This window comes from Pipistrellus hanaki (genome assembly GCF_964339955.1).
Source record: "Pipistrellus hanaki genome assembly, chromosome: 13".
Taxonomy (NCBI): domain Eukaryota; kingdom Metazoa; phylum Chordata; class Mammalia; order Chiroptera; family Vespertilionidae; genus Pipistrellus; species Pipistrellus hanaki.
This window is the reverse complement of record NC_140515.1, coordinates 5,064,624-5,091,014: the sequence shown is the minus strand read 5'-3', so window position 1 is coordinate 5,091,014 and position 26,391 is coordinate 5,064,624.

Sequence of the window (26,391 nt, the reverse complement as noted above, 5' to 3'; positions counted from 1 at the left end):
CTGAACAAGCTAGAGAACATTGTCCCTCAACTATGTTATAGAGTTTAATGCTTCATTATAGTGAACTGTAAGGCTTTCCAAAGCTGCTCAATTTGCTTATTTCTCTCTTTCAAGCCTTTTGTGACACACATGTAAAGTTGTAGGCTTCTTAAGTAAATAAAAGAGATTTCATACACTGTTTAATGTGCTCTTAACACTAATTAAGGATTTCATGGATGCTAGATACCTTTTCTACACTAACAACTGACTTTGATATTCTGTTTCCCCCGTTCTAAACAAGAACTCATCTATTTACTGTTATTTTCTCTGATTTATCATGTTACCATGGATTTTCCAATATTAGGCCTTCTTGTCAGTGTATGAGCATTGCCCACATATACAAACAACTTCCTACACACTGTTATGAACAAAAGAAGCTCGGGAATGTTTTTCCTTAATTATGTTATAGAGTTTAATGCTACATTATAGTGAACTGCAAGGCTTTCCAAAGCTGCTAAATTTGTTTATTTCTCTCTTCCAAGCCTTGTATTACACACATGTAAAGTTTTAGGCTTCTTTAAGTAAATAAAGAGATTTCATACACTGTTTCATGTGCTCTTAACTCTAATAAAGGATTTCCTGGATATTAGATACCTTTTCTACATTAACAACTGACTTGGAGAATCTGTTTCCCCTGTTCTAAACCAGTTCTCATCTATTTACTGTCATTTTATTTGAATTATTCATGTTATGGAGTTTCCTATATTAGGCCTTCTCATACAAGTATGAGCATTGCCCACATATACAAACAACTTCCTACACCCTGTTATGAACAGAAGAAGCTCGGGAACATTGTCCCTCAATTATGTTATAGAGTTTAATGCTACATTACAGTGTAATGTAATCCTTTCCAAAGCTGCTCAATTTGCTTATTTCTCTCTATTAAGCCTTGTGTGACACACATGTAAAGTTCTAGGCTTCTTTATGTAATAAAAGAGGTTTAAAACGAAGTTTAATGTGCTCTGAACTCTAATTAAGGATTTCTTGGATGCTACATACCTTTTCTACACTAACAACTGTTTTGGAGAATCTGTTTCCCCAGTTCTAAACGAGTTCTAATCTATTTACTGTCATTTTCTCTGAATTATTCATGTTTTCATGTAGTTCCTATATTAGGCCTTCTTGACCAAGTATAAGCATTGCCCCAATATACAAACAACTTCCTACACAGCTTTTTGAACTGAACAAGCTAGGAAACATTGTCTCTGAACTATGTTATAGAGTTTAATGCTTCATTACAGTGAACTGTAAGGCTTTCTAAAGCTGCTCAATTTGCTTATTTCTCTCTTTCAAGCCTTTTGTGACACACATGTAAAGTTTTAGGCTTCTTCAAGTAAATAAAAGAGATTTCATACACTGTTTAATGTGTTCTTAACTCTAATTAAGGATTTCATGGATGCTAGATACCTTTTCTACACTAACAACTGACTTGCAGAATCTGTTTTCCCTGTTCTAAACCAGATCTCAACTATTTACCTTCATTTTCTATGAATTATTCATGTTATCATGAAGTTTCCTATATTAGGCCTTCTCTTACAAGTATGAGCATTGCCCACATATAAAACAACTTCCAACACACTGTTATGAACAGAAGAAGGTCGGGAACTTTGTCCCTCAACAATGTTATAGTGTTTAATGCTACATTACAGAGAAAAGTATGGCTTTCCAAAGCTGCTCTATTTGCTTATTTCTCTCTTGCAAACCTTGTGTGACACACATGTAAAGTTCTTGGCTTCTTTTAGTAAAGATCACAGGTTCCATACAATGTTTAATGTACTCTTAACTGTATTTAAGGATTTCCTGATGCTAATACCTTTTCTACACTACCAAATGACTTTGAGACTCTGTTTTTCCTGTTCTAAACTGAGTCCTTATCTATTTAGTATAATTTTCTCTGAATTATTCATGTTTTCATGGATTTTCCTATATTAAGCCTACTTGTCCAAGTATAAGCATCCCCCACATATAAAACAACTTCCTACTCACTGTTATGAACCAAAGAAGCTCTGCAACATTGTTCCTCAACTATGTTATAGAGTTTAATGCTACATTAAAGTGAACTGTAAGGCTTTCCAAAGCTGGTCAATTTGTTTATTTCTCTCTGTCAAGCCTTTTGAGACACACATGTAAAGTTCTAGGATTCTTTACGTAAACAAAAGAGGTTTCAAACGAAGTTTAATGTGCTCTTAACTCTAATTAAAGAATTCCTGGATGCTACTTACATTTTCTACACTACAAAATGAGTTGGAGAATCTGTTTCCCCTGTTCTAAACCAGTTCTCATCTATTTACCGTCATTGTTTTTGAATTATTCATATTATCATGGAGTGTCTTATCTTAGGCCTTCTTGTCCAAGTATAAGCATTGCCCAGATATGAAAACAACTTACTACACATTGTTATGAACAGAAGAAGCTCGCAAACATTGTCCCTCAACTATGTTATATAGTTTAATGCTACATTACAGTGAATTGTAAGACTTTCTAAAGCTGCTCAATTTGCTTATTTCTCTCTTTCAAGCCTTGTGTGACAAACCTGTAAAGTTCTAGTCTTCTTTAAGTAAATAAAAGAGGTTTCATACACTGTTTAATGTGCTCTTAACTCAAAATAAGGATTTCCTGGATGCTAGATACATTTTCTACAGTAACAACTGACTTTGAGAATCTATTTTTCCTGTTCTAAATAAGTTCTCATCTATTTACTGTTGTTTTCTTTGAATTATTCATGTTATCATGGAGTTTCCTATATTAGGCCTTCTAGTCCAAGTATAAGAATTGCCCACATATACAAACAACTTCCTACCTACTGTTATGAACAGAAGAAGCTTGGGAGCATTGTCCCTCAACTATGTTATAGAGTTTAATACTACATTACAGTGAACTGTAAGGCTTTCCAAAGCGCTCAAGTTGCTTATTTATTTCTTTCAAGCCTTGTATGACACACATGTAAAGTTCTAGTCTTCTTTAAGTAAATACAAAAGGTTTCATACACTGTTTAATGTGCTTTTAACTCTAATTAAGGATTTCCTGGATCTTAGAAACCTTCTATTTACTGTCATTTTCTCTGAATTATTCATGTTTTCATGGAGTTTCCTATATTAGGCATTCCTGTCCAACTATAAGCATTACCCTCATATACAAACAACTTCCTACACACTGTTATGAACAGAAGAAGCTTATGACCATTGTACCCCAACTATGTTATAGAGTTTACTGATACATTACAGACAACCGAAAGGTTTTCCAAAGCTGCTCAATTTGCTTATTTCTCTCTTGCAAACCTTGTGTGACACTCATGTAAAGTTCTTGGCTTCTTTTAGTAAAGATAACAGGTTCCATACACTGTTTAATGTAATCTTAACTGTATTTAAGGATTTCCTGGATGCTAATACCTTTTCTACACTACCAAATGACTTTGAGACTCTGTTTTTCCTGTTTTAAACCAAGCTATCAGCTTTTTACTGTCATTTTCTCTGAATTATTCATGTTTTCATGGAGTTTCCTATATTAAGCCTACTTGTCCAAATATAAGCATTGCGCACATATACAACAACTTCCTACACACTGTTATGAACAAAAGAAGCTCGGGAACGTTGTCCCTCAACTAAGTTATAGAGTTTAATGCTACAGTATAGTGAACTTTAAGGCTTTCCAAAGCTCCTCAATTTGCTTATTTTTTCTTGCAAACCTTGTGTGACACACATGTAAATTTCTAGTCTTCTTTAAGTAAATAGAAGAGGTTTCATACACTGTTTAATGTGCTCGTAACTCTAATAAAGGATTTCCTGGATCTTAGATTGCCTTTCTACACTAACAACTAACTCAGAGATTCTGTTACCCCTGTTGTAAACCAGTTCTCATCTATTTACTGTCATTTTCACTGTATTATTCATGTTATCATGGAGTTTCCAATTTTAGGCCTTCTTGTCCTAGTATAAGCATTGCCCACATATACAAACCACTTCCTACACACTGGTAGGAACAGAAGAAGCTGAGGAACATTGACTCTCAACTATGTCATAGAGTTTAATGCTACATTAAAGTGAACTATAAGGCTTTCCAAAGCTGCTTAATGTGTTTATTTCTCTACTTCAAGGATATTCTGCCTAGTATGACACCAATTTACCATTGTAGGCTCCTTTAAGTAAACAATATGGGATTCATACACTGTTTCATGTGATCTTAAATCTAATTAAGGATTTCCTGGATCTCAGATATGTTTTATAAACTAACAATAGACTTGGAGAAGTGTTTTATACATGTTCTATGCGAGTTCTTATCTATTTACTGTTATTTTCCCAGAATTACTGATATTTTCTCTTGGTTTCTATCATTAGGCCTTCTTGTCAAGGTATAAGCATTGGTAACATGGAAAACAACTACTTAAACACTGTTACGAACCTGAAAAGCTGGGGAACATTGTCTCTCAACTATGTTATAGAGTTTAATGATAAATTTCAGTGAAGTGTAAGGCTTTCCAAAGCTACTTAATTTGCTTATTTCTCTCTTATTTCTCTCTTTCAAGCCTTGTATGAAACACATTTAAAGTTCAAGACTACTTTGTGTGACACACATGAAGAGTTCTAGGCTAATTTAATTAAATAAGAGGTTTCATACACTGTTTAGTGTGCTCTTAAATGTAATTAAGGATTTCTTGGGTCTTACGTACCTTTTCTACACAATGAATTGACTTCAAAATCTGTTTCAGCTGTTCTAAACGAGTTCTCATCTAGTTACTGACATTTTTTCTCAATTTTTCCTGCTTTCATGTAGTTTCATATATTAGGCCTTCTTGTCCAAGTATAAGCATAGCCGACATTTACAAACAACTTCCTACACACTGTTATGGACCCGAGAAGATCGGGAATATAGTCTCTCAACTATGTTTTAGAGTTTAATGCTACAATGCAGTTAATTCTCAGGCTTTCCCTGGCTGCTTAATTTTGCTTATTTCTGTCTTTCAATCCTTGTGGGACACACATTTAAAGTTCTAGGCTATTTTAAATAAATAATAGAAGTTTCATACACTGTTTAATGTGTTGTTATGCTTAATTAAAGATTTCCTGGATCTCAGATTCTTTTCTCCAGTAACAACTGACTTGGAGAAATCTTTTTCAGCTGTACTCTACGAGGTCTCATCTACTTACTCTTAATTTCTCTGTATTACTCATATTTTCTTGTAGTTTCATATATTAGGGGTTCTTATCCAAATATAAGCATTGCTCACAAGGACAAACAACTTGCTACACAGTTTTATTATGCTGACAAGCTAGGGTTAGGGTTAGGCTTAGGGTTAGGGTTAGTGCTAGGGTGAGGGTTAGGGTTAGGGTTAGTGTTAGGGTTAGGTTTAGTGTTAGGGATAGGGCTAGGGTTAGGGTTAGGGCTAGGGTTAGGGTCAGGGTTAAGGCTAGGGTTAGGCTTAGGGTTAGGGTTAGGGTTAGGTTCAGGGTTAGGGCTAGTGTTAGGGTTAGGGTTAGGATTAGAGCTAGGGTTAGGGTTAGGGTTAGGGCTAGGGTTAGGGTTAGGGCTAGGGTTAGTGTTAGGTTTAGGGTTAGAGCTAGGGTTAGGGTTAGGTTTATGTTTAGGGTTAGGGCTAGGGTTAGGGTTAGGGCTAGGGTTAATGTTTGGGTTAGGGTTAGGGTTAGGGATAGGGCTAAGGTTAGGGTTAAGGTTAGAGCTAGGGTTAGGGTTAGGGCTAGGGTTAGGGTTAGGATTAGTGTTAATGTTATGTCTCGGGCTAGGGCTAGGGTTAACAATTGGAGTTCGGGGTAGGGTTAGGGTTAAGGTCACGGAATATTGTCTTTCAACTCTTTTATAGAGTTTCATGCCACTTTTCAGTGATGTGTAAGGGTTTCCAAAGCTACTTAAATATTTTTATTTCTCTCTTTTATGGATTTCTGTCTTGTATGACATACATTTATAGTTATGTGCTTCTTTAAGTAACATAATATAGCTTTTATACATTTTTTAATGATATCTTTAGTGTAATTAAGGTTTTCCTGGATCTTAGATAGCTTTTCTACACTAACAACTGACTTGGAGCACTGTTTTTCTATATGTCTTATGTGATTTCTTCTCTATTTACTTTTATTTTCTCTGAATTAGTGTTTTCTTCTCATTTCCAATATTTGTCATTCTTGTCCAAGTTTAAGCATTGGGAACATGGACAAACAGGTACCTCAACACTGCTTTGAACCTGAGAAGCTCTGGAACATTGTCTCTCAACTCTGTTATTGAGTTTAATGCTACATTACAGTGAAGTCAAAAGCTTTCCAAAGCTGCTTAAATGTGCTTATTTCTCTATTTCAAGGGTATTCTGCTTTGTATGACACGCATTTACCATCCTATGCTACTTTAAGTAAATAATGGAGGTTTCATATACTGTTAAATGGACTCTTTTCTCTAAGGATTTCCTGAATGTTAGATTCCTTTCTACACAAACAACTTACTTGGAGAAGTGTTTACTTCATGTTCAATGCTTGTTCGTACACTCTTAAGACCTTGAGAATCTCAGGAACATTATTTCTCAACTATGTTATTGAGTTTAATGCTACATTACAGTGAAGTCAAAAGCTTTCCAAAGCTGCTTAAATGTGCTTATTCCTCTATTTTAAGGATATTTTGCCTTGCATGACACACATTTACATTTCACGGCTACTTTAAGTAAATAATGGAGATTTCAGAGACTGTTAAATTTGCTCTATTCTCTAAGGAATTCCTGGATGTTACATACCTGCTCTACACTATGAACTGACTTGGAGAATCTGTTTCAGCTGTTCTAAACGTGTTCTCATCTATTTATTCTCATTTTCTCTGTTTCATACACGGTTTTATGTGATCTGAACTCTAATGAAGGATTTCCTGGTTCGTAGATACATTTTAAAAAGAAAGCAAAAAGACTTGGAGGAGTGTTTTATACATGTTATATGAGAGTTCTCCTCTATTTACTGCTATTTACCCAGAATTACTTATGTTTTCTTGTAGTTTCAAACATTAGCCTTACTTGTCCAGGTATAAGCATTGGGAACATGGACAAACAACTACCTAAACACTGTTATGAACCTGAAAACTCGGGAACATTGTCTCTCAACTATGTTATAGAGTTTAATGAAACATATCAGTGAGTATAAGGCTTTCCAAAGCTACTTAATTTGCTTATTTCTCTCTTTCAGTGACATACATTTAAAGCTTTGTGTGACACACATTTAAAGTTCTAGGCTCCCTTAAGAAAAAGATATAGGATTCATACACTGTTTCATGTGATATGAACTCTAATTAAGGATTTCTTGGATCATAGATACCTTTTATAAACTAACAAAAGACATTATTTATACATGTTCCATGGGAGTTCTATTTATTGTTATTTTCCCAGAATTACTCATGTTTTCTCATGGTTTCAAACATTAGGCCTTCTTGTCCAGGTATAAGCAATGGGAACATGGACAAACAACTACCTAAACACAATTATGAAGCTGAAAAGCTCGGGAACATTGTCTCTCAACTATGTTATAGAGTGTAATACTACATTGCAGTGAAGTGTAAGGCTTTCCAAAGCAGTATAATGTGTTTATTTGTCTATTTCAATGGTATCCTGCCTTGTATGACACACAGTTACCTTTCTAGGCTCCTTTAAGTAAACAATATAGGATTCATACACTGTTTCATGTGATTTTAACTCTAATTAAGGATTTCCTGGATCAAAGATACCTGTTTTAAAGTAACAAAAGACTTTGAGAAGTGTTTTATACATGTTCTATGATAGTTCTCATCTATTTACTGACATTTTCTCTGAATTATGCATGTTTTCATGTAGTTTCCTATATTATGCCTTCTTGTCCAAGTATAAGCATAGCCCACATATAAAAACAACTTAATACACACTGTTATGAACGGTAGAAGCTCGGGAATATTGTCTCTCAACTATGTTATAGAGTTTAATACTACATTGCAGTGAAGTGTAAGGCTTTCCAAAGCTGCTTAATGTGTTTATTTCTGTATTTAAATGGTATTCTGCCTTGTATGACACACATTTTCTGTTCTAGGCTTCTTTAAGTAAACAATATATGATCCATAAACTGTTTCATGCGATCTGTACTCTAATTAAGGATTTCCTGGATCTTAGATACCTTTAATAAAGTAACCACAGACTTGAAGAAGTGTGTTATACATGTTCTATGCGAATTCTCATCTATTTCCTGTTATTTGTCCAGAATTACTAATGTTTACTCATGGTTTCTAATATTAGGCGTTCTTGTCCAGTTACAAGCATTGGGAACATGGACAAACAACTACCTAAACACTAATATGAACCTGAAAACCTCAAGAACATTGTCTCTCAACTATGTTATAGAGTGTAATGCTACATTACAGTGAAGTGTAATGCTTTCCAAAGCTACTTAATTTGCTTATTTCTCTCTTTCAAGCCTTGTCTGACACACATTTAAAGTTCTAGAAACCTTTAAGTAAAAAATATAGGATTCATACACTGCTTGATGTTCTCTTAACTCTAATTAAGAAATACCCAGATGTTAGATACCTTTTCAACACTAACAACTGATTTGGAGAATCTGTTTCACCATCTCTAAACGAGTTCTCATCTATTTACTCTGATTTTCTCTGAATTATTCATGTTTTCATGTACTTTCTAATATTAGGCATCTTGTCCAAGTACAAGCATTGCCCACATATACAAATAACTTCCTAAACACGGTTATGAACCTGAGAAGTCGGGAACGTTGTCTCTCAACTATGATATAGAGTTTAATGATACTTTTCCATGAAGTGTAAGGCTTTCAAAAGCTACGTACTTTGCTTATTTCTCTCTTTCAAGCTTTGTGTGACACACATTTAAATTCTTGGCTCCTTTAAGTAAAAAATATATGATTCATACACTTTTTAATGTGCTGTCAGTCGAATTAAGGAATTCCAGGAGGTTAGATACCTTTTCTACACTAAGAACTGACTTCAAGAATCTGTTTCAGCTGTTCTAAATGAGTTCTCATCTATTTACTGACATTTTCTCTGAATTATTCATGTTTTCATGTAGTTTCCGATATTTGGCCTTCTTGTCCAAGTATAAGCATTGCCCCACATACTAACAACTTCCTAGACACTGATATAAACAGAAGAAGCTCTAGAACCTTGTCCCTCAACTGTGTTATCGAGTGTAATGCTACATTACAGTGAACTGTAATGCTTTCCAAAACCACTCAATTTGCTGAATTCTCTCTTTCTAGCCTTGTGTGACAAACATGTAAAGTTCTAGGCTACTTTAAGTAAATAAAAGAGGTTTCATACACTGTTTAATGTGCTCTTATCTCTAATTTTGGATTTCCTGGATCTTTGATACCTTTTCTACCCTAAGAATTGACTTTGAGAATGTTTCATCTGTTCTAATTGAGGTCTCATCTATTTAGTGAGATTTCCTCTGAATTATGCATGTTTTCATGTAGTTTCCTATATTAGGCCTTCCTGTCCAAGTATAAGTATAGCCCACATATACAAACAACTTCCTACACACTGTTATGGACCTGAGAATATTGTGAATATTGTCTCTCAACTATGTTTTAGAATTTAATGCTACAATGCAGTGAATTCTCAGACTTTCCTCACTGCTTAATTATGCTTATTTCTCTCTTAAAAGCCATGTGTGACACACATTTAAAGATCTAGGCTACTTAGAGTAAAAAATAGAAGTTTCATACACTGTCTAATGTGCTGTTATGTTTAATTAAAGATTTCCTGGATCTTATATTCCTTTTCTCCATTACCAACTGACTTGGAGAAATGTGTTTCAGCTGTTTTATAGCAGGTCTCATCTAGTTACTCTTAATTTCTCTGTATTACTCATATTTTCTTGTAGTTTCATATATTAGGCCTTCTTATCCAAATATAAGCATTGCCCACGTGGACAAACAACATGCTACACACTGTTATTTTGCTGACAAGCTAGGGTTATGGTTAGGGCTAGTGTTAGTGTTAGGGCTAGGGTTAGGGTTAGGGTTAGGTTTAGGGTTAGAACTAGGGTTAGGGTTAGGGCTAGGGTTAGGTTTAGGGTTAGGGTTAGGGTTAGGGTTAGGGTTAGGGCTAGGGTTAGGGTTATTGTTAGGGTAAGGGCTAGGGTTAGGGTTAGGGTTATGGCTAGGATTAGGGCTAGGGTTAGATTTTGGGTTAGGGTTAGGGTTAGGGTTAGGGCTAGGGTTAGGGTTAGGGTTAGGGTTAGGTTTAGGGCTAGGGTTAGGTTTTGGGTTAGGGTTAGGGTTAGGGTTAGGGTTAGGGTTAGGGTTAGGGCTAGGGTTAGGGTTAGGGTTAGGCTTAGGTTTAGGGCTAGGGTTAGGTTTTGGGTTAGGGTTAGGGTTAGGGTTAGGGTTAGGGCTAGGGTTAGGGTTAGGGTTAGAGATAGGGCTAGGGTTAGGGTTAGGGTTAGGGTTAGATTTAGGGGTAGGGTTAGGGTTAGGGTTAGGGCTAGGCTTAGGGTTAGGGTTAAGGCTAGTGTTAGGGTTAGTGTTAGGGCTAGGGCTGGGGTTAGGGTTATGGCTATGGTTAGGGCTAGCTTTAGGGTTAGTGTTAGCAATAGGGTTTAGGGATAGGGTTATGGATAGACTGAGGTAATATTGTCTTTCAACTCTGTTATAGGATTTCATGCTACTTTTCAGTTATGTGTGTTTCCAAAGCTACTTAAATATGTTTATTTCTCTATTTCATGGATTTGTGTCTTGTATGACATACATTTATGGTTATGTGCTCCTATAAGTACATAATATATGTTTTATACATGTTTAATGATCTCTTTAGTGTAATTAAGGTTTTCCTGGATCTTAGATAGCTTTTCTACATCAACAACTGACTTGGAGCATTGCTTTTCTACACTGTTATGAACCTGTGTTCTCACACTGTTATGAACCTGAGAAGCTCAGGAACATTCATTCTCACCTATGTTATAGAGTTTAATATTTCATTGCAGTGAAGTCTAAGGGTTTCCAAAGATGCTGAAATGTGCTTTTCTCTATTTCAATGCTATTTTGCCTTGTATGACACACATTAACCGTTCTAGGCTCGAGGTTTCATACACTGTTTAATTAGCTCTTTACTGTAATTAAGGAATTCCAATATCATAGATTACTTTTATACCCTACCAACAGACTTGAAGAAGTGTTTCCAACATGTTCTATGCAAGTTCTCATCTATTTACTGTAATTTTCATTGAAAATACTGATGTTTACTTGTAGTTTCCAATATTAGGCATACTTGTCAAAGTATATACATTGGAAATATGGACACACAACTTCCCACACACGGTTATGAACCTGAGAAGCTCCAGAAGATTGTCTCTCACTATGTTATAGAGTTTAATGCTACATTGCAGTGAAGTCTAAAGATTTCTCCAGTTGCTTAATTGTGTTATTTCTCCCTTTCAAGCCTTATGTGACACACATTTACAGTTCTAGGCTCTTTTAAGTAAGAAACATACCAGTCATACACTGTTTAAAGTGCTCTCAACACGAAGTAAGCAATTTCTGGATGTTAGATAACTTTTCTACACTAACAACTGACTTGGAGTATCTGTTTCACCTGCTCTAAATGAGTTCTCATCTATTTACTGTCATTTTCTCTGAATTATTCATGTTTTAAAGGAATTTCCTATATTTGGCTTTCTTCTCCAAGTATAAGCATAGTCCACCTATTCAAACAACTTCCTACACACTATTATGAACAGAAGAAGTTCTGGAACATTGTCACTCAACTATGTTATAAGGTGTAATGCTACATTACAGTGAACTGTTAGGCTTTCCAAATCTGCTCAATTTCCTTATTTCTCTCTTTTAAGCCTTGTGTGACACACATGTAAAGTTCTAGAATACATTAAGTAAATAAAAGAGGTTTCATACACTGTTTAATGTGCTCTTTTCTTTATTTAAGTATTTCCTGAATCTTAGATACCTTTTCTTTACTAAGAACTGACTGGAGAATTTGTTTCAGCTGTTCTAAACAAGTTCTCATCTATTTACTAATATTTTCTCTGAATTATTCATGTTTTCATGTAGTTTCCTTATTATTCCTTCTTGTCCAAGTATAAGCTATACCCACATATACAAACAACTTACTACACACTGTTATGGACCCAAGAAGATCGGGAATATTGTATCTCAACTATGTTATAGAGTTTAATGCTATAGTGCAGTGAATTCTCAGACTTTCCTTTGCTGCTTAATTGTGCTTATTTCTCTCTTTCAAGCCATGTGTGACACATCTTTAATGTTCTAGGCTACTTTAAGTAAAAAATATATGATTCATACACAGTTTAATGTGCTCACAACTCGAATTAAGGAATTGCTGGATGTTAGATACCTTTTTAAGAACTTATTTGGAGAATCTGTTTCAGCTGTTGTAAACGAGTTCTCATCTATTTACTGACATTTTCTCTTAATTATTCATGTTTTCATGAAGTTTCCTATATTAGGCCTTCTTGTTCAAGAATAAGTATAGCCCACATATAAAAACAACTTCCTACACACTGTTATGAACAGAAGAAGCTCGGGAACATTGTCTCTCAACTGTGTTATAGAGTTCAATACTGCATTGCAGTGAAGTGTAACACTTTCCAAAGCTGCTTAATGTGTTTCTGTCTCTATTTCCATGGCATTCTGCCTTGTATGACACACATTTACCGTTCTTGGATAATGTAAGTAAAAAATATAGGATTAGTACATTGTGTCATGTGATCTTAACTCTAATTAAGGATTTTCTGGATCTTAGATACCGTTTATAAACTAACAACAGACTTGGAGAATCTCTTTCAGCTGTTTTAAATGAGTTCTCATCTATTTACTGATATTTGCTCTGAATTATTTATGTTTTCATGTACTTTCCAATATTAGGCCTTCTTGTCCAAGTATAAGTATAGCCCACATATACAAACAACTTCCTACACACTGTTATAGACCAGAGAAGATCGGGAATATTGTCTCTCAACGATGTTTTAGAGCACATGTGTCAAACTCAAGGCCCGCGGGCCAAATCCAGCCCGCCAGGCCTTGCAATGTGGCCCGCACCGCGCTGTCATCACTGCACTCCGCTGTCAGTTTATGACATTGTCAGTTTATGACTGTTCATTAAACCATTCGGCCCGCGATTTAGGCTGGGTTTTAGATTTTGGCCCCTTCTCTGATTGAGTTCGACACCCCTATTTTAGAGTTTAATGCTACATTACATTGAACTGTAAGGCTCTCCAAAGCTGCTCAATTTGCTTATTCATCTCTTTCAAGCCTTGTGTGACACACATGACATGTTCTTGGCTTCTTTAAGTAAATAAAAGAGGTTTCATACACTGTTTGATGTGCTCTTAACTCTAATTAAGAATTTCCTGGTACTTAGATAGCTTTTCCACACTAACAACTGACTGAGAGGTTCTGTTTCCCATGTTCTAAACCAGTTCTCATCTTTACACTGTCATTTTCTAAGAATAATAAACGTAATCATGGAGTTTCCTATGTTAGGCCTAGTTGTCCAAGTATAAGCATTGCCCACATATACAAACAACTTCCTACAAACTGTTATGAACATTAGAAACTCGTTAAAATTGTCCCTAAACTATGTAATAGAGTTAAATGCTACATTATAGTGAACTGTAAGTCTTTCCGAATCTGCTCAATTTGCTTATTTCTCTCTTTTAAGCCTTGTGTGACACAGATTTAAAGTTCCAGGCGTATTTAAGTAAATAAAAGAGGTATCATACACTGTTTAATGTGCTCTTAACTCTAATTAAGGATTTCCTGGATCTTAGATAGCTTTTCTACACTAACAACTGACTTGGAGATTGGTTTCCCATGTTCTAAACCAGTTCTCATGTATTTACTGCCATTTTCTAAGATTAATTCATGTTATTATGGAGTTTAATATATTAGGCATACTTGTCCAAGTATAAGCATTGCTCACATATACAAAAACTTCCTACACACTGTTATGAACAAAAGAAGCTCATCAGGATTGTCCCTCAACTATGTTATAGAGTATAATGCTACATTACAGTGAACTGTAAGGCTTTCCAAATCTGCTCAATATGCTTATTCATAACTTTCAAACCTTGTGTGACACACATGTAAGGGTCTAGTCTCCTTCAAGTAAATACAAAAAGTTTCATGCAATTTTTAATGTGCTTTTAACTCTAATTAAGGATTTCCTGGATCTTAGATACCTTCTATTTACTGTCAATTTCTCTGAATTATTCATGTTTTCATGGAGTTTCCTATATTAGGCCCTCTTGTCCAAGTATAAGCATTGACCACAAAAACAAACAACTTCCTACACAGTGTTATGAATAGAAGAAGCTCAGGAACATTATCCTTAAACTAGGTTATAGAGTTTAATGCTACATTACAGTGAACTGTAATGATTTCCAAAGCTGCTCAATTTGCTTAATTCTCTTTTTCAAGTTTTGTGTAACACACATTTAAAATTCTAGGCTTCTTTGAGTAAATAAAAGAAGTTTCATACACTGTTTGATGTGCTCTTAACTCTAGTTAAGAATTTCCTGGATCTTAGATAGCTTTTCAACACTAACAACTGACTCAGAGATTCTGTTTCTCCTGTTCTAAACCAGTTCTCCTCTGTAAACTGTTAATTTCTTAGAATAATAAATGTTATCATGGAGTTTCCTATGTTAGGCCTACTTGTCCAAGTATAAGCATTGCCCACATATACAAACATCTTCCTACACACTGTTACGAACAGAAGAAGATCGGGAACATTGTCCCTCAACTATGTAATATCGTTAAATGCTACATTACAGGGAACGGTAAGGCTTTCCGAAGCTGCTCAATTTGCTAATTTTTCTCTTTAATGTCTTGTGTAACACAAATGTAAAGTTCAAGGCTTATTTAAGTAAATAAAAGAGGTATCATACACTCTTTAATGTGCTCTTGACCCTAATTAAGAATTTCCTAGATCTTAGATAGCTTTTCAACACTAACAATTGACTGAGAGATTCTGTTTCCCCTGTTCTAAATCAGTTCTCATCTATATACTGTCATTTTCTAAGAATAATAAATATTATTATGGAGTTTCCTATGTTTGGCCTACTTGTCCACGTATAAGCATTGCCCACATATACAAACAACTTCCTACACACTGTTAGGAACACAAGAAGGTGGGGAACATTTTCCATCAACCAGGTAATAGAGTTAAATGCTACATTACAGTGAATTGTAAGGCTTCCCAAAGCTGCTCAATTTGCTTATTTCTCTCTTTCAAGCCTTGTGTGACAAACATGTAACGTTCTAGGATTCTTTAAGTAAATAAAAAAGGTTTCATACACTGTTTAATGTGCTCCTTACTCTAATTATTGATTTCCTGTATCTTAGATAGCTTTTCTACACTAACAACTGACTTGTTGATTCTGTTTCCCCTATGATAACCTAGTTTTCATCTATTTACTGTCCTTTTCTCTGAGTTATTCATGTTTTCATGGAGTTTCCTATATTAGGCCTTCTTCTCCAAGTGTCAGCATTGCCCTCATATACAACAAATTCCTACACCCTGTTATGAACAGAAGAATCTCGGGAACACTGTCCCTCAATTATGTTATAAACTTTAATGCTACATTACAGTGAAATGTAATCCTTTCCAAAGCTGCTCCATTTGCTTATTTCTCTCTGGCAAGCCTTGTGTGACACACATGTAAAGTTCTAGGCTTCTTTATGTAATAAAAGAGTTTTCAAGCGAAGTTTAATTTGCTCTTAACTCTAATTAATGATTTCCTGGATGCTACATACCTTTTCTACACCAACAACTGTTTTGGAGAATCTGTTTCCCCAATTCTAAACGAGTTCTAATCTATTTACTATTATTTTATCTGAATTATACATGTTTGCATGTAGTTCCTATATTAGGCCTTCTTGACCAAGTATAAGCATTGCCCACATATACAAACAACTTCCTACACACTGTTAGGAACAGAAGAAGCTCGGGAACATTGCCTCTCAACTATGTCTTAGAGTTTAATGCTACATTAAAGTGAACTGTAAGGCTTTCCAAAGCTGCTCAATTTCCTTATTTCTCTCTTTCAAGCCCTGTGAGACACACATGTAAAGTTCTAGGCTACTTTATGTAAATAAATGACGTTTCCTACACTGCTAAATGTGCTCTTAACTAAGTAATTCCTTGATGTTAGATATCTAACTACAGAAAAAACTTACTTGGAGAAGTGTTTTTTACATGTTCTATGCGAGTTCTCCTCTATTTTCTGTCATTTTCTCTGAATTACTGTTGTTTTCTAGTATTTTCCAATATTAGGCCTTCTGTTCCAAGTATACGCATTGGTAACATGGACAAACAACTTCCTACACACTGTTATGAACCTGAGAAGCTTGGGAACATTGTCCCTCAACAATGTTATAGTCTTTAATGCTACATTACAGATAAATGTAAGGCTTTACAAAGCTGCTCAATTGCTTATTTCTCTCTTTCAAGCCTTGTGTTCCACAAATGTAAAGTTGAAGGCTTCTTTAAGTAAATAAAAGAGGTTTCATACACTGTTTAATGTTCTCTTAACTCTAATTAAGGATTTCCTGGATCTTAGATACCTTCTATTTACTGTCATTTTCTCTGAATTATACATGTTTTCATGGAATTTCTTATATTAGGCATTCTTGTCCAACTATAAGCATTGCCCTCATATACAATACAAACAACTTCCTACACACTGTTATGAAGAGAAGAAGCTCATGGCGCTTGTACCCCAACTATGTTACAGAGTTTACTAATACGTTACAGTCAACTGTAAGGTTTTCCAAAGCTGCTCAATTTGCTCATTTCCCTCTTGCAAACCTTGTGTGACACACATGTAAAGTTCTTGGCTTCTTTAATAAAGATAGCAGGTTCCATACACTGTTTAATGTACTCTTAACTCTAATTAAGGATTTCCTGGATGCTAATACCTTTTCTACACTACCAAATGACTTTGAGACTCTGTTTTTCCTGTTCAAAACTGAGTTCTCATCTATTTACTGTCATTTTCTCTGAATTATTAATGTTTTCATGGATTTTCCTATATTAAGCCTACTTGTCCAAGTATAAGCATTGCGCACATATAAAACAACTTCCTACACACCATTATGAACAAAAGAAGCTTGGAAACTTTGTTCCTTCAACTATGTTATAGAGTTTAATGCTACATTATAGTGAACTAAATATAAGAGGTTTCATACACTGTTTAATGTGCTCTTAACTCTAATAAAGGATTTCCTTGATCTTAGATTGCCTTTCTACACTAACAACTGACTCAAAGATTCTAAACCAGTTCTCATCTATTTACTGCCATTTTCACTGTATTATTCATGTTATCATGGAGTTTCCAATATTTGGCCTTCTTGTCCTAGTATAAGCATTGCCCACATATACAAACCACTTCCTACACAGTTTTATTATGCTGACAAGCTAGGGTTAGGGTTAGGCTTAAGGTTAGGGTTAGGGTTAGGGCTAGGGTTAGGGTTAGAGTTAGAGTTAGGGCTAGGGTTAGGGTTAGGGTTAGAGTTAGAATTAGGGCTAGGGTTAGGGTTAGGGGTAGGGGTAGGGTTAGGGTTAGAGTTAGGGCTAGGGTTAGGGTTAGGGTTAGGGGTAGGGTTAGGGTTAGAGTTAGGGTTAGGGTTAGGACTAGGGTTAGGGGTAGAGTTAGTGTTAAGGCTAGGGTTAGGGTTAGGGTTAGGGTTAGAGTTAGGGCTAGGGTTAGGGTTAGGGTTAATGCTAGGGTTTGGGCTAGGGTTAGGGTTAGGGGTAGGGTTAGGGTTAGAGTTAGGGTTAGGGTTAGGACTAGGGTTAGGGGTAGGGTTAGTGTTAAGGCTAGGGTTAGGGTTATGGTTAGGGTTAGAGTTAGGGCTAGGGTTAGGGTTAGGGTTAGGGCTAGGGTTAGAGTTAGGGCTAGGGTTAGGGTTAGGGTTAGGGTTAGGGTTAGGGGTAGGGCTAGGGTTAGAGTTAGGGCTAGGGTTAGGATTAGGGTTAGGGCTAGGGCTAGGGTTGTGTTATGGTTATGGTTAGGGCTTGCGTTAGGGTGAGGATTAGCGATATGGTTAGGGATTGTTAAGGTTAGGGTGAGGGAATATGCTCTTTCAACTCTTTTTTACAGTTTCATGCTACTTTTCAGTGATGTGTAAGGGTTTCGAAAGCTACTTAAATATGTTTATTTCTCTATTTCATGGATTTTTTTTCTTGTATGCCATACATTTATAGTTATGTGCTTCTTTAAGTACATAATATAGGTTTTATACATTGTTTAATGATCTCTTTAGTGTAATTAAGGTTTTCCTGGATCTTAGATAGCTTTTCTACACTATCAACTGACTTGAAGCAGTGGTTTTATACATGTCTTATGTGATTCTTCTCTATTTACTGTTATTTTCTCTGAATTACTGTTTTCTTCTAGTTTCCAATATTAATCCTTTTTGTCCAAGTAAAAGCATTGGGAACATGGACAAACAACTACCTATGCAATGTTTTGAACCTGAAAGGCTCTGGAACATTTTCTATCCACTCTTTTCTATAAAAATTTCCTGTATGTGTGATACTTTCTCAACAAACAACTTACTTGGAGAATTGTTTACTACATGTTCAATGCTAGTTCGTACACTATTAAGAACCTGAGAAGCTCAGGATCATTGTCTCTTAACTATGTTATAGAGTTTAATACTTCCTTGCAGTGAAGTGTAAGGCTTTCTGAAGCTGCTAAACTGTGCTTATTTCTATTTTTAAAGGATATTCTGCATTGTATGACACACATGTATTATACATTTCTAGGCTCCTTTAAGTAAATATTAAATGTTTCATACACTGTTTAATGTGCTCTTAACAATAATATGGATTTTGTGGATGTTAGATAACTTTCTACACAAAGCACTTACTTGTAGAAGTGTTTTCCACATGTTAAATCGAGTTCTCACACTGTTATGAACCTGAGAAGCTCAGGAACATTGATTCTCACCTATGTTATAGAGTTTAATAGTACATTGCCGTGAAGTCTAAAGCTTTCCAAAGATGCTGAAATGTGCTTATTTCTCTATTTCAAGGCTATTTTGCCTTGTATGACACACATATACCGTTCTAGGCTCTTTGGAGTAAATAATCGAGGTTTCATACACTGTTTAATGAGCACTTTATTGTAATTTAGAAATTCCTATATCATAGATTCCTTTTATACCCTAACAACAGACTTGAAGAAGTGTTTCCTACATGTTATATGCACGTTCTCATCTATTTACTGTTATTATCCCTGAATTACTGATGTTTTCTTGTAGCTTCCAATATTAGGCCTTCTTGTCAAAGTATAAACATTGGGAATATGGACAAACAACTTCCCACACACGGTTATGAACCTGAGAAGCTCGGTATATTTTCTCTCACTATGTTATAGAGTTTAATGCTATATTTCAGTGAAGTCTAAGGCTTTCTTCAGTTGCTTAATTGTGCTTATTTCTCTCTTTCAAGCCTTATGTGACACACATTTACAGTTCTAGGCTCTTTTAAGTAAATAACGTAGCAGTCATACACTGTTTAATGTGCTCTCAACTAGAATTAAGCAATTTCTTGATGTTAGATACCTTTTCTACATTAAGAACTGTCTTGGAGAATCTGTTTCCCCTGTTCTAAACCAGTTCTCACCTATTTACTGACATTTTCACTAAATTATCCATGTTTTCATGTAGTTTCCTATATTAGGCCTTCCTGTCCAAGTATAAGCATAGCTCACATATACAAACAACTTCCTACACATTGTTATGAACAGAAGAAGCTCGGGAACATTGTCTCTCAACTATGTTATAGAGTTTAATACTACATTTCAGTGAAGAATAAGGCTTTCCATAGCTGCTTAATGTGTTTATTTCTCTATTTCAATGGTATTCTGCCTGGTATGACACACATTTACCGATCGAGGCTCCATAGGTAAACAATATAGGATTCATACACTGTTTCATGTGATCTTAACTCTAATTTAGGATTTTGTGGATCTTAGATACCTTTTATATACTAACAACATACTTAGAGAAGTGTTTTATACCTGTTCTATTTGAGTTCTCATCTATTTACTTATTTTCCCATAATTACTGATGTTTTATTGTAGTTTCTAACATTAGGCCTTCTTGTCCAGGTATGAGAAAAGCCTACATATATAAAGTATTTCCTATACACTGTTATGAACAGAAGAGGCTTGGGAATATTTTCTCTCAATTATTTTATAGAATGTAATAATACATTGCAGTGAAGTGTAAGGCTTTCCAAAGCTGCTTATTGTGTTTATTTCTTTATTTCACGGGTATTCTGCCTTGTATGACACACATTTACCATTCTATGCTCCTTTATGTAAACAATATAGGATTCATACACTGTTTCATTTGATCTTAACTCTAATTAAGGTTTTCCTCTATCGTAGATATTTTTCATAAAATAACAAAAGACTTGGGGAAGTGTTTTATACATGTTCTATGCGAGTTCTCATCTATTTACTGTTATTTTCCCAGAATTACTGATGTTTTCTCATAGTTTCTAAGATTAGGCCTTCTTGTCCAGGTATAAGCATTGGGAACATGGAAAAACAACTACCTAAACACTGTTATGAACCTGAAAACTTCGGGTACATTGTCTCTCAACTATGTTATAGAGTTTAATGATACATTTCCGTGAAGTGTAAGGCTTTCTAAAGCTACTTAATTTGCTTATTTCTCTCCTTCAAGCTTTGTGTGACAAATGTTTAAAGTTCTAGGCTAATTTAAGTAAAAAATATAGGATTCATACACTGTTTAATGTGCTCTCAACTCGAATTAAGGAATGCCTGGATGTTAGATACCTTTTCTACACTTAAAACTGACTTAGAGAATCTGTTTCAGCTGTTCTAAATGAGTTCTCATCTATTTACTGACATTTTCTCTGAATTATTCAAGTTTTCATGTAGTTTCCTATACTATGCCTTCTTGTCCAAGTATAAGCATTGACCACATATAGAAACAACATCCTACAAACTTTTAGGAATGGAAGAAACTCGAGAACATTGTCCCTCAACTATTTTATAGAGTGTAATGCTACATTACTGTGAACTGTAAGGCTTTCCAAAGCTGCTCAATTTGCTTATTTCTCTCTTTCAAGCCTTGTGTGACACACATGTAAAGTTCTAGGCTACTTTAAGTAAATAATAGAGGTTTCATATACTGTTTAATGTGCTCTTTACTCTAATGAAGATTTTCCTGTATTTTAGATACATTTTCTACAATACGAACTGATTTGGAGAATTTGTTTCAGCTGTTTTAAACGAGTTCTCATCTATTTACTGACATTTGCTCTGAATTATTCATGTTCTCATGTAGTTTCGTATATTAGGCCTTCTAGTCCAAGTATAAGCATAGCCCACATATGCAAACAACTTCCTACACACTGTTATGGACCTGAGAATATTGTGAATATTGTCTCTCAACTATGTTTTAGAGTTTAATGCTACAATGCAGTGGAATTCTCAGACTTTCCCCGCTGCTTAATTGTGCTATTTCTCTCTTAAAAGTCATGTATGACACACAGTTAACATTCTAGTCTACTTAGAGTAAAAAATAGAAGTTTCATACACTGTTTAATGTGCTGTTATGTTTAATTAAAGATTTCCTGGATCTTATATTCTTTTTCTCCATTACCAACTGACTTGGAGAAATCTGTTACAGCTGTTTTATAATAGGTCTCATCTAGTTACTCTTAATTTCTCTGTATTACTCATATTTTCTAGTAGTTTCATACATTAGGCCTTCTTATCCAAATATAAGCATTTTCCACGTGGACAAACAACATGCTACACACCCTTATTATGCTGACAAGCTAGGATTATGGTTAGGGCTAGGGTTAGTGTTAGGGCTAGGGTTAGGGTTAGTGTTAGGGTTAAGGTTAGGGTTAGGGCTAGGGTTAGGGTTAGGGTTAGGGCTAGGGTTAGGTTTAGGGTTAGGGTTAGGGTTAAGGATTAGGGTTAGGGCTAGGTTTAGAGCTAGGGCTAGGTTTAGAGTTAGGGTTAGGGTTAGGGTTAGGGTACTAGGGTTAGGGTTAGGGCTAGGGTTAGGTTTAGGGTTAGGGTTATGGTTAAGGATTAGGGTTAGGGCTAGGTTTAGAGCTAGGGCTAGGTTTAGAGTTAGGGTTAGGGTTACTGTTTGGGCTAGGGTTAGGTTTAGGGTTAGAGGAAGGTTAGGGTTAGGGTTAGGCCTAGTGTTAGGTTTAGGATTAGGGTTAGAGGTAGTACTAGGGTTATGGTTAGCGTTAGGGTTAGGTTTTGGGCTAGGTTTAAGGTTAGAATTAGGGCTAGGATTAGGATTAGAGTTAGGGGTAGGGTTAGGGTTAGGGCTATTGTGAGGGTTAGGGCTAGGTTTAGGGTTAGGGTTAGGGCTAGGGTTTGGCTTAGTGTTAGGTTTATGGCTAGGGCTATGGTTGGATTCAGGATTAGGGTTAGGGTTAGCGTTAGCGCTAGGGATAGGGTAAGGGCTAGGGCTAGGGTTCGAGTTATGGCTTCAGTTAGGGTTAGGATTAGGGTTAGGGCTAGGGTTAGGGTTAGAGCTAGGTTTTGGGTTAGAGTTAGTACTAGGGTTGGGGTTAATGTTAGGGTTAGGGTTAGGGTTAGGGCTAAAGTGAGGGTTAGGTCTTGGGTTAGGGTTAGGGTTAAGGCTAGTGTTAGGGCTGCAGGGGTCTTCAAACTATGGCCCACGGGACACATGCGGCCCGCAGAGGAGTTTGATCTGGCCCGCCAGGTTTTTTGGGCAGTGAGTGCAGCCGAGGTGTTACAGTAGGAATTATTAGTTCTTATAGTCCGGCCCTCCAGCTCTCTGGGGGACCGTGATCTGGCCCCCACTTTAGAAAGTTTGAGGACACCTGGGTTAGGGTTATGGCTTTGTTTAGGGCTAGCGTTCGGGCTAGGGTTAGCGATAGTGTTAGGGATAGGATGAGGGAATATTGTCTTTCAACTCTGTTATAGAATTTCATGCTACTTTTCAGTGATGTGTAAGTGTTTCCAAAGCTACTTAAATATGTTTATTTTTCTATTTCATGGATTTCGGTCTTGTTTGACATACATTTATAGGTATATGCTCCTTTAAGTACATAATATATATTTTATACAGTGTTTAATGATCTCTTTAGTGTAATTAAGGCTTTCTTGGATCTTAGATAGCTTTTCTACACCAACAACTGACTTGGAGCATTGTTTCTCTACACTGTTATGAACCTGTGTTCTCACACTGTTATGAACCTGAGAAGCTCAGGAACATTCATTCTCACCTATGTTATAGAGTTTAATACTACATTGCCGTGAAGTCTAAGGTTTACCAAAGATGCTGAAATGTGCTTTTTTCTCTATTTTAATGCTATTTTGCCTTGTATGGCACACATTTACCGTTCTAGGCTCGAGGTTTCATACACTGTTTAATGCGCTCTTTACTTTAATTAAGGAATTCCAATAACATAAATTCCTTTTATACCCTACCAACAGACTTGAAGAAGTGTTTCCATCATGTTCTATGCAAGTTCACATCTATTTACTGTAATTTTCATTGAATTACTGATGTTTACTTGTAGTTTCCAATATTAGGCTTACTTGTCAAAGTATAAAAATTGGGAATATGGACAAACAACTTCCCACACATGGTTTTGAAACTGAGAAGCTCCGGAAAATTGTCTCTCACTATGTTATACAGTTTAATGCTACATTGCAGTGAATTCTAAAGCTTTCTCCAGTTGCTTAATTGTGTTATTTATCTCTTTCAAGCCTTATGTGACACACATTTACAGTTCTAGGCTCTTTTAATTAAAAAACATACCAGTCATACACTGTTTAAAGTGCTCTCAACTAGAATTAAGCAATTTCAGGATGTTAGATACCTTTGTTACACTAACAACTGACTTTGAGAATCTCTTTCACCTGTTCTAAATGAGTTCTCATCTATTTACTGTCATTTTCTCTGAATTATTCATGTTTTCAAGGAGTTTCCTATATTAGGCCTTTTTGTCCAAGTATAAGTATAGTCCACCTATTCAAACAACTTCCTTCACACTGTGATGAACAGATCATTGTCCCTTAACTATGTTATAGAGTGTAATGCTACATTACAGTTTATTGTAAGGCTTTCCAAAGCTGCTCAATTTCCTTATTTCTCTCTTTTAAGCCTTGTGTGACACACATGTAAAGTTCTAGGATACTTTAAGTAAATAAAAGAGGTTTCATACACTGTTTAATGTGCTATTTACTTAATTTAAGTATTTCCTGGATCTTAGATACCTTTTCTTCACTAAGAACTGACTGGAGAATTTGTTTCAGCTGTTCTAAATGAGTTCTCATCTATTTACTGATATTTTCTCTGAATTATTCCTGCTTTCATGTAGTTTCATATATTGGGCCTTCTTGTCCAAGTATAAGCATAGCCCACATATACAAACAACTTCCTACACACTGTTATGGACCCGAGAAGATCAGGAATATTGTCTCTCAACTATGTTATAGAGTTTAATGCTACAATGCAGTGAATTCTCCTACTTTCCTTAGCTGCTTAATTGTGCTTATTTCTCTCTTTCAAGACATGTGTCACACACCTTTAATGTTCTAGGCTACTTTAAGTAAAAAATATAGGATTCATACACTGTTTAATGTGCTCTGGACTCGAATTAAGAAATTGCTGGATGTTAGATACCTTTTCTAAACTAAGAACTTATTTGGAGAATCTGTTTAAGCTGTTCTAAACCTGTTCTCATCTATTTACTGATATTTTCTCTGAATTATTCATGTTTTCATGTAGTTTTCTATAATAGGCCTTCTTGTTCAAGAATAAGCATAGCCCAAATATAAAAACAACTTCCTATACACTGTCATGAACAGAAGAAGCTCGGGAACATTTTTTCTCAACTGTGTTATAGAGTGTAGTACTACATTGCAGTGAAGGGTAAGGCTTTCCAAAGCTGCTTGATGTGTTTATTTCTCTATTTCCATGGCATTCTGCCTTGTATGACACACATTTACCGTTCTAGGCTACTTTAAGTAAAAAATATAGGATTCATACATTGTTTCATGTGATCGTAACCCTAATTAAGGATTTTCTGGATCTTAGATACCGTTTATAAACTAACAACAGACTTGGAGAATCTCTTTCAGCTGTTTTAAACAAGTTCTCATCTATTTACTGAAATTTGCTCTGAATTATTCATGTTTTCATGTATTTTCCAATATTAGGCCTTCTTGTCCAAGTATAAGCATAGCCCACATATACAAACAACTTCCTACACACTGTTATGGACCAGAGAAGATCAGGAATATTGTCTCTCAACGATGTTTTAGAGTTTAATGCTAAATTACGTTGAACTGTAAGGCTCTCCAAAGCTGCTCAATTTGCTAATTCCTCTCTTTCAAGCTTTGTGTGACACACATATAAAGTTCTTGGCTTTTTAAAGTAAATAAAAGAGGTTTAATACACTGTTTGATGTGCTCTTAACTCTAATTAAGAATTTCCTGGATCTTAGATAGCTTTTCTACACTAACAACTGACTAAGAGATTCTGTTTCCCCTGTTCTAAACCAGTTCTCATCTATATACTGTCATTTTCTAAGAATAATTCATGTTATCATGGAGTTTCCAATTTTAGGCCTACTTTTCCAAATATAAGCATTGCCCACATATACAAACAATTTCCTACACACTGTTATGAACAGAAGAAGGTCGGGAACATTGTCCCTCAACTATGTAATAGAGTTAAATGCTACATTACAGTGAACTGTAAGGCTTTCCAAAGATGCTCTATTTGCTTATTTCTCTCTTCCAAGCCTTGAGTGACAAACGTGTAAAATTCTAGGATTATTTAAGTAATTAAAAAAGATTTCGTACACTGTTTAATGTGCTCCTTACTCTAACTATAGATTTCTTGGATCTTAGATAGCTTTTCGACACTAATAACTGATTTGGGAGTCTGTTTCCCCTGTGATAAACCAGTTATCATCTATTTACTGTCCTTTTCTCTGAGATATTCTCTGAGTTATTCATGAGTTTTCATGTAGTTTCCTATTTTAGGTCTTCTTCTCCAAGTGTAAGCATTGCCCACAAATACATACAACTTCCTACACACTGTTATGAACAGATGAAGGTGGGAACATTTTCCCTCAACTCTGTTATAGAGTTTAATGCTAAATTACAGTGAACTGTAAGGGTTTCCAAAGCTGCTCAATTTCCTTATTTATAACTGTCAAACCTTGTGTGACACACATGTAAAGTTCTAGGCTTCTTTAAATCAATAAAAGAGGTTTCATACACTGTTTGATTTCTCTTAACTCTAATTTAGGATTTCCTGGATCTTAGATAGCTTTTCAACACTA